Genomic DNA, 9,270 nt, shown 5'->3' with positions numbered 1-9,270 from the left:
CAGGCCTAGGTAAGAAGCACTGTCATATTTCCAAGCAGTTCAGGCTGATTGTTTTATTAGAATGAGAAACCAGGAAAGATCAAAACCGAAGAGGCTTCATGGCTCAGTCCAGACATTAAGTAGCTGTAAGGAGTAAAAATTCCACGACCACTATGAGACTGCATTTTTCACACTATCCATAATTTAAATTTTGAAAAATCCCACTTGGCACCAGGATTTCTGAATTAATACTTACTTATGCTAAGTACTCTTTTAGAGAAACATTCTTGTAAAAGTTACAGAGCTTCTGTTAGTTTTCTCATCTTAGTCTTAGACATCACTAATGGATTGCATTTGGTATGCAATCTGTAATTACATTTCCTCAAAAGAGAGGCCATCCCTTGCCGTGACTCGGATTTGAACCGAGGTTGCTGCGGCCACAACGCAGAGTACTAACCACTATACGATCACGGCAAGCCATCAGAAAGCTCAAATTAGCTGGAGAACGTTTTTTTGCTGCTGCTCTTTAAAATGTTGTATAAATGGTGCCACCTGCAGTTTACAATGAGTGTTAGCAGCAGCTTGGTCTAAACATTCTTACAAGTAATTATCATCTCGAAATTGCTTCCAGGCTTATTCTACCTTACTTGTAATCATCCATGTTTATCAGAATTGCCTAAAAAAGGAGTTTGGATTGTTGTAGTATACTTTTCCCTGTCCTTTAAAAATCTTTTCAGAGATATTTTTTCCTATTTTATGTGGCAGAATAGTAAAACAATTGTTCTTTCAAATGAAAGCTGTACCAGAAATCAAGCTACACAATATACAGAAAGATTATAATGAGGAAAAAGAAAAATGAGCAAACTCCAGGGTACTCAAGTCCTGTTCAGAAAACACAGGCTGTTTTTGCATGCTCACCCTCTCCAGTTATATTAATTGTTTTAATACAAAATGTTGTTGCTTAATTGCCTTGGAGAGTATAGCAGCACCACCACTGCAGTGGTACATGTCCCACTGAATGTCTGAAGAAGGAAAGAGACATACCAAAAAACTTACCAGACTGTAATATGCAAGACTGTAATATGCATGTCTTCAGCACGTCTTCAGCATGCTGAGATGTGGATTTACTCTGGATGAATGTCTGCACAGCGGGATAATTCATAAGTATTCTGTGCAAAAGAAGCATAAGTCTGGGAGTTTAAAATGCAAATTTACTAAATGGGCTCTGCTCTGCCTGAGGAGCAGAGACTCTCACTGCCTCCATCTCAGGGTAAAACTCTGATACCTCTTGCACTCACATGGAGGCCCACCTTGCCACTGGAGCTGCAGGAGGGAAGGAGAAAGCATTTCTTTCTGGTGGTTGGTGGGGGCACTTGGAGCAAAAGGGTGCTCTAATGGTGGTTTGGACTGCTGTACTTCACCTACAGCCCTCCTCAATGGCATAATGTGACCAGAATAGCATTTTGCACTAAGGAGTCAGCGCACCCTTCCACAGAATAGGAAAATGGCATTGCTCAACATCATGGAGGTGAACAAACCTAGAAAAAAAAAGTATTCAGTAGTACCTTCTCTGAAGTGTCTTGTTATTATAGGCCTGTGAAGGCAGAGCTATCAGAATGTTTATTGCATTTCCATAAGTATGGCTTTAAATAACTTTAGGTTTCCTAATTTTAGATCTTGTTATTACTGGTTACTTTTCTTGAAGTAACCAACAACTTAGTTTTTGGGTAAGTGCCTCAGAGCATACAGATTTCTCCTAAAGACAGAAGTCAAGTAAACATTATAGATATAGTTCTTTGTCCATGGCATCCCACTTCAAAGCAAGGGCATTAAGTTAAAATTACTGCAGGACTCCTTGAGGTGCTTTAAACATGATAATCAAGAGATTATGGAGATTTTAAATGTGGTTTAAATACTTGTAGCTGTGATGAGACAGGCTTTTTGTAAACTCTGGAACATGCATTGATCCACTATAGTGTTGCCTCCCATCACAGTCATAGGTGTGCTTCAGTTTTGCAGCAGTGAAATTGGTCTGCTAGATTCCCCTCAAAAAATATCATGTGATTTTTTTAAATCTGAGTGTCAGAGAAACAACTACAAAACAACCCACTTCTAGTTTCATCTCGTTGTATGAAGTTTACAGTCATCTAATGTATTTTTTGTAAAGCTGGAGCCGTTTGATGTACAATTTTTTTTATTTCAGATCTATCTATAACTGAGAATATGATACAACAATTACATTCATAAACCTGTAAGATCAGTACACAAATTTTTGAGATGACAAAACAAGCTGCAGCCACTGGGTAACTAATTATAATTTCATTACTTGTTCTACACTGCTACTATTTTTCATTTAATCTCTACACATCTCAGATTTTTTGGCATTCATTAATATTTTTTATAATTTCTATTAGTAAAATGTTATTACTGTTCCTATTTTTCCCTGAAAGAATGTTAGTGTACATGAAGTATTTGCTTAGTTATGCAATTCTCTGCCCCTGGGTTCAGCCTTTTTACCTTAGGCTTAGAATAGAGCTGTGAAATTATTACCAATGTAACTGAAAATATAATCTCTCAAAACAACTACTTTTTCAGTTAACTTGTCAGTTTTGGATAGAACATTTCCCTTATTCATGATTGGCTCTCTGGTCAAAAGCAAAAAAAAAGTAATCTAAAGATACACCAAGAAGACTCCTCCCCAACAGCCAACAAGTACTTGGGCGTGTCTGAAAGGAGAATTTGAAATATATACAAATAGCATATAGATCTCTCTCATTTCCAAGTAAAAATCTCTACTTGTCAGATTATTAATTAATGTAAGATGAATCACTGCTGTCATTTACTTTTAACGCAGGCAAATATTTAATAGGACTAGGCTCCAGACTTCTAACTTGTGTTCCAGTTGAGCCCCCAGCATCAGGCCATGGAATTTTTTGGCTTCTTTACTTTTGCAGTGAATTACATGTCCAAGACTTGACAGAAAACTTGGGACAGACATAGCCCTGCCACATAGAGACCCAAGTAGCTCAAAACATACACAGAGGAAACAGGATAAGCTCTTCAGGTCTCTCCTCTGCTGATTACTACATATCTGGGTTTCTCAGCCTGTTTTGTGCCGGTGTCTACCAGAAAGGCTGTATTTCTTCTAAACTTAAAAATCAGAGACAAGCTCTATTTAATTTTGAGTAACAAATCTCAATTTCCATAACTCTCAGAGTAACTTTATGCAGTTCAAATGTTTGTTCTGACCACAGGATAGAATGGACTCGAATACTAGGTCAAAGCCCAAACTTGGCTTAATACTCTTTTTTAGACTACTTTGTTTAAATTGTCACAGTTTGCAACAGGATACTGAATATGTATTTTTTTAAATGTTATTGCCATTTTACAGTAGGCAGTTTTCATATCAAGACATTTTGGGCTATACAAGTAAAAAAGTCTCTTTTAGTACTGCTTTTTAGTACTAGAATTCTACAGGCATTTCTGTGCTTGCTCTTTTGTTCATGGATGCCTTCAAGCAAGAAATCCCATCCCCACACACATGTGCATAAATGATTTGTTGCAGTAAAAACTAGAACTGAACTTATTACAGGCTAAAAAAATTTTGCTTAAGGCTCTTCATCATTAAAAAACATAAAGGATTTAAATTTTTTGAGGCAGCAATAATAAGGGCCTTCTATGAAAGTTTAGCATTTGTAAAAGGCACAATCAGAGATGCTGCTTGGAAGAATTGATGCAGTGCTGGCATTGTCTAGGTGGACATATCTGGTGCCTCTGTGGGGAGAAGGTGAATGCCTTCTCTAGAAGACACTTGATAGTTTTCATTTCAAAGTTACTTGATATTCACATTTCCTATCCTCATTGATTGTATTTTTTTAATGAACGTGAAAGTAGGAGGGAGATAAAATTATATTTAAGTATTGTAAACAATTCAGGCTAACATCTGGAGGTCTCCTCTACTCCTTTGGATGGAAGACATAATTTGAAGAGTCTAAAGTCATACTGTTCTGTAAATAGGTAGTTCTGGTTGGCAGTATTTCAGTTGCATGGCACATGGGAGTTTGTCTCATTGCTACAAGCATACATGGCATTCAAGCAGCTTCTTCTCAAATGATTGCTGACTGGCTTTGCTTCAGCACTTTCACCACCAGCACTCCATGTGGACATGCCAGCCATATGGGCTGGGCCAGCTTCCCGAGGGCAGGGTATGCTCCCCTTCTTTGACATGCAAGGAGCAGGTCTGTGTGAGCCACGAAGAGCCCTCTGTACTGCATGAGCACAACATGCCCCTGAGCAATACTGCACCTCCTGCCTTGCAGGCAGCTTTCAGCTGAGCCCAGCTTTCACCCCCCAGTAAAACATGGGCATTGAAGCCACCAAAGGGTGTACAGGGAGGTGAGAGAATGCCAGCCATATCTCCAGGGGAGGATGAGCCTACTCTTTCTGCTTCAAGGGCTGTAATTTTGCTGAGCCTAGGACAGAGAGACTGAGTACATGCAGGCAGCTCAGAGTTACTATAACCAGACTATATAGGAGTGTAGAAGAGTTTCCTGTGTTGTGTATGTGTTTGCCATTTGTCTACAGGACTTTCTTAGGCATATTCTGCACAGAACATAACTTTAGTCTGTGTATAGATGGAAAATACAATTAATGCCCATTAGAACTAAAGCCTGAGCTGAAAAGATTTTTTGGCAATTCATTAGACAACTCTGCCATCAGCAAGTAGTCTTCTCTTTTCTTCTACTAAATTTATTTCTAGTAGTAGGGCAACTACGCTTTTTGTCTGTACTAGGACTAAGAGTCCTAGTACAGAAGAGTCATCTTGGAATCTCTCTTTTTCTTAAAATTCAAATATATTCATTGTACAATACTTGTCTTTTGCACTGTTCACTCGCACAATCAGTCAAAAAAGTCAAAATAATGATGGAAATGTCTATTATTTTTCCTTAGCCAACATCATGTAACTTTTTTTTTTTGTAAGAAAATTTCTTCCCTTTTCAATGATTTTGCTTTTCTTTTCTGTTGTTCTTTTCTCTTCCTGCAGCTTTCAAGTTTCTTTCTGGTAGTCAGAGGCCTAGAGTGAATAAAATGATTCAAGCATTCTTCCACCAGAGCTCCATCTGCTTACAGAAACAGAATAGTCTCAAAGTCACTTTGGCTACTTCTGCAACCATGTATATTTAAATATAGACATTTATGGCACAAAGGGAGCAAGTGACGTGGCTAAAACTATCAAAGTAACAAAATGTCATATTATCAGCATTACTTAGTTCCAAGCATAGTTGTGAAATAAGCCTTGCAGCACAACTCCTGTGTCAATGATGAGAAAATTGTAGTCAGCTTCCAATCACCCCACTTTGCACAAGCTACAGCCAGCACAGTGCTCAGGTCAGCTTTCTAAAAAGAAGGTGCCCTTCTGTTCATGAACAGCAAACTTCCAAAGTCTATATTGTAAGTGAAATTTCCTACCCTGTTTGTCCAGTGTTCCTGCAGTCCAAACCTGCCCTGGCATTTCATTCTGCCTTTTTCTGGTACAAGTGAATGTGTCATCTGCCATTCCTTCATTTTGTAACTTTTATCCTCTTGCAAAATTCTCTATGTTACTGAATATTCATGTAGATTGTATTCCTAAAGTTGAAGATCCTTATAGGTGGGATTTTTTTTCTTAAGTAATTCTTGCTCTTTAAAATTTTTGCACGCTATTCAAGGAAAACATGTAAATCAACTTGGATTATCAAAATGTGCATTGTGGCTTGCCTGAGGTGTAGCATGAACTAGTAGAGATTTCTGCCTAATTTTGGTACTGAATCAGTAACCTGTCCTCAAGGATGAAGAGCTGATGTCCTGGGAGGGGAGAAAAATTTCCCTGTACCTCCAAACATAGACTGAGAATAGGAAAGGTCTCAGGGTGTTGTCAGACACATGTTCTTTTAGACTCTAGCAGGACACAAGCACAACTTCCCATTTAACATGAGTTGTTAGCAAATTAGTTGAGGTATATCCAAGTAAAGGGTTTTGTATATAAAGTGTTCCTAAAATTTTGATTTTTTTTCTTTATTGTAACACAACAAAGCACTTTGATCTAAAGCCAGCAGACTGTCATGTGTATCCAAACAGTTGCAAACCATACAATGGGGAGGATGACTGTAAGGCAGTTTTATAGTTTGTTCAGCACCAAGCTCTCTCTTCTGGTAAAGAAAAAGGGAATATGCCTTTCCAAGTTAGGATTTGCCAGTCCTTTTCACAATGCTGCATTTTAACTTATTCTCAGTGGTTTTAGAATGCTGCTTTACATAGCAGCATTCTCTGTGCATGTACTCTTCTTGCAAGATAGGCAAGTCTGGAGAAAGCATCCAGAGAGAAGCTAAGAGATAAATCACGTCCATATTCAGCTCAGACACTTGCAGGCATCAAAGGATAAATGAAATTCCTTACAAGGAGCTAGTAATAAGCAAGGCAGTCAAACCAACAAAACTGAGCTAAAGTCTCATAAGTTATATGACCTATTCATGATAATGGTCCTTAGACTGAGCATGTCTTCCTAAGAGTTTTCAACTAAACATGCAGTAACAAAGCAGGTATTTGATCAGTCTCTGTTTACTGTGACTTCTTTCTTGAAGCACTCAAAAAATTATGAAGGAGATAAAACATTAGCCTTTCTGTAAGACCAGAACTGGCACAGCCAATACCCTTCTGTCAGTCTGGAACATCATGCCTTCAGCTGCAAAAGCTCTGGGATCATTAATGGCACTTATCTGCAGCCTCATAATAAAATGAGGGTGAGCATTATTTTCCATACACCTCTCTGGCAGAGCAAATTACCCCACATTTCCACAAGGGAAGGGGCAGAGCCACAGGGCTATGCATCTTCAGCTATAAGCAGTTGTAAATCTTAGCTAGTCAGATTTTCAGCACACTGTCAGTGCTGATGAGCACCACATGGCTCCCCCAAGACTTGAGGGTATATATCTATCTCATTAATCTTTTTCTTATTATAAGCAGAACTGTTTTATATTTCTTTCACCATGAGTCACGAGGAAATTTGTTTGTGCCTTCTGTGTAGGGGTAGGATACAGTCAGGCACAGGAAAGCACTGAAGTAAATTATCCTGTGAGGGGCCATTTCCAGCCTAAATTTTCAGGCTCAGTTGGATTTTAGCTTGGAGTGATTCATAGTCTAGCTATCATGGACTGAAAGTAACACTGACTGTGTGAGAACAAGTGCTGCCTGCAAGGTGAAGCAGAGCTGGGAGCTCCAGTCACATAATCAGAAAACAGCAGCTGATGGTCCTGCTCTTAGCCACTGTGAAAGTGATAATGCTATAGCAAAACAGAGAAAGCATCAAAACTAAAGGCTGGCTAAAGAAGTACAATAGACTCCTCAAGGCTGAGTTCAAGTAAATCATTTGCTAGAAATGAAAGCCTAAGTCAAGCAGAATTTCCAATCAAGAAGTCGGAATGTAGTGGGATGCTTTTTTTTTAGCTGAAACAAGCAGAGGATGTCCCCAGTTTTTAGATCCTCTTGTTTGATTAGATAATATCTATCCTTTAGATTGCAAGTTCTCTATCATTCCTGAAAGTTAAGTGCAATCATATTAAACCGACAGAAAATGCACATTTTCTGAAGTTATAAAACAAGCTGATTCCTAAGAATCAGTTTTGTTGATGCAAACCATCCCCTCTTGCTATCAAGGAGTATGGAATAGTTGAACCTAGACAGATTCCTGTGTTTTCCCGGTCTCAAGGAATGTGAATTCATGTATTACAACTCACTCTCTAGTCCTCCCGCTCCCCATTACTCTCTCTTTCCCCATTAGCTTAATTATTTCATGTACTTATTTCATCCTGTAAACCAGTACGTATTCAGAGGATTACTCAGAATGAGGGAGTCTGTACTCAAACATGTTCACATTACCATATCAATTTACCTCACGTATCATTGAAGCAGATTTTCTTAGGAGTTCATTTACTTGTGTATATGTATCTAAATGGGACAGATGGATGTAGGATTTATGCACAGATTTGTTGTGACACAGCTGAGGAGCATGATGTTAGCTTGCACTCCTGTACCAGGCCCTAGCAAATACATGAAGAAATGGATTCTGAAAATAGAATAGGAGAGATTGTCTTTCTTTTTCTTTCTTTCTTTCTTTCTTTCTTTCTTTCTTTCTTTCTTTCTTTCTTTCTTTCTTTCTTTCTTTCTTTCTTTCTTTCTTTCTTTCTTTCTTTCTTTCTTTCTTTCTTTCTTTCTTTCTTTCTTTCTTTCTTTCTTTCTTTCTTTCTTTCTTTCTTTCTTTCTTTCTTTCTTTCTTTCTTTCCTTCTTTCTTTCTTTCTTTCCTTCTTTCTTTCCTTCTTTCTTTCTTTCTTTCTTTCTTTCTTTCTTTCTTTCTTTCTTTCTTTCTTTCTTTCTTTCTTTCTTTCTTTCTTTCTTTCTTTCTTTCTTTCTTTCTTTCTTTCTTTCTTTCTTTCTTTCTTTCTTTCTTTCTTTCTTTCTTTCTTTCTTTCTTTCTTTCTTTCTTTCTTTCTTCCTTTCTTTCTTCCTTTCCTCCTTTCCTCCTTTCCTCCTTTCCTCCTTTCCTCCTTTCCTCCTTTCCTCCTTTCCTCCTTTCCTCCTTTCCTCCTTTCATCCTTTCCTTTTTTCCTCCTTTCCTCCTTTCCTCCTTTCCTCCTTTCCTCCTTTCCTCCTTCCTTCCTTCCTTCCTTCCTTCCTTCCTTCCTTCCTTCCTTCCTTCCTTCCTTCCTTCCTTCCTTCCTTCCGCCACTTCCTTCCTTCCGCCACTTCCTTCCTTCCGCCACTTCCTTCCTTCCGCCACTTCCTTCCTTCCGCCACTTCCTTCCGCCACTTCCTTCCGCCACTTCCTTCCTTCCTTCCTTCCTTCCTTCCTTCCTTCCGCCACTTCCTTCCTTCCGCCCCTTCCTTCCTTCCGCCACTTCCTTCCTTCCTTCCTTCCTTCCGCCACTTCCTTCCGCCACTTCCTTCCGCCACTTCCTTCCGCCACTTCCTTCCGCCACTTCCTTCCTTCCGCCACTTCCTTCCTTCCTTCCGCCACTTCCTTCCTTCCTTCCGCCACTTCCTTCCTTCCTTCCTTCCTTCCTTCCGCCACTTCCTTCCGCCACTTCCTTCCGCCACTTCCTTCCGCCACTTCCTTCCGCCACTTCCTTCCTTCCTTCCGCCACTTCCTTCCTTCCGCCACTTCCTTCCTTCCGCCACTTCCTTCCGCCACTTCCTTCCGCCACTTCCTTCCTTCCGCCACTTCCTTCCTTCCGCCACTTCCTTCTGCCACTTCCTTC

At 39.4% G+C, this 9,270-nt stretch overlaps 1 non-coding gene across 1 annotated transcript; it reads right to left on the bottom strand.

The window, feature by feature from the left end:
- Positions 1-381: 381 nt before the first annotated feature.
- Positions 382-453, bottom strand: TRNAH-GUG (transfer RNA histidin (anticodon GUG)). Its single transcript has one exon. It is a non-coding gene; the product is annotated as a tRNA-His (tRNA).
- Between the last annotated feature and the right edge of the window lie 8,817 nt (positions 454-9,270).

This window comes from Agelaius phoeniceus, chromosome Z (assembly GCF_051311805.1).
Source record: "Agelaius phoeniceus isolate bAgePho1 chromosome Z, bAgePho1.hap1, whole genome shotgun sequence".
Classification (NCBI taxonomy): Eukaryota; Metazoa; Chordata; class Aves; order Passeriformes; family Icteridae; genus Agelaius; species Agelaius phoeniceus.
The sequence above is the reverse complement of the archived record's forward strand: the minus strand, read 5'-3'. Positions and strand labels throughout refer to the sequence as shown.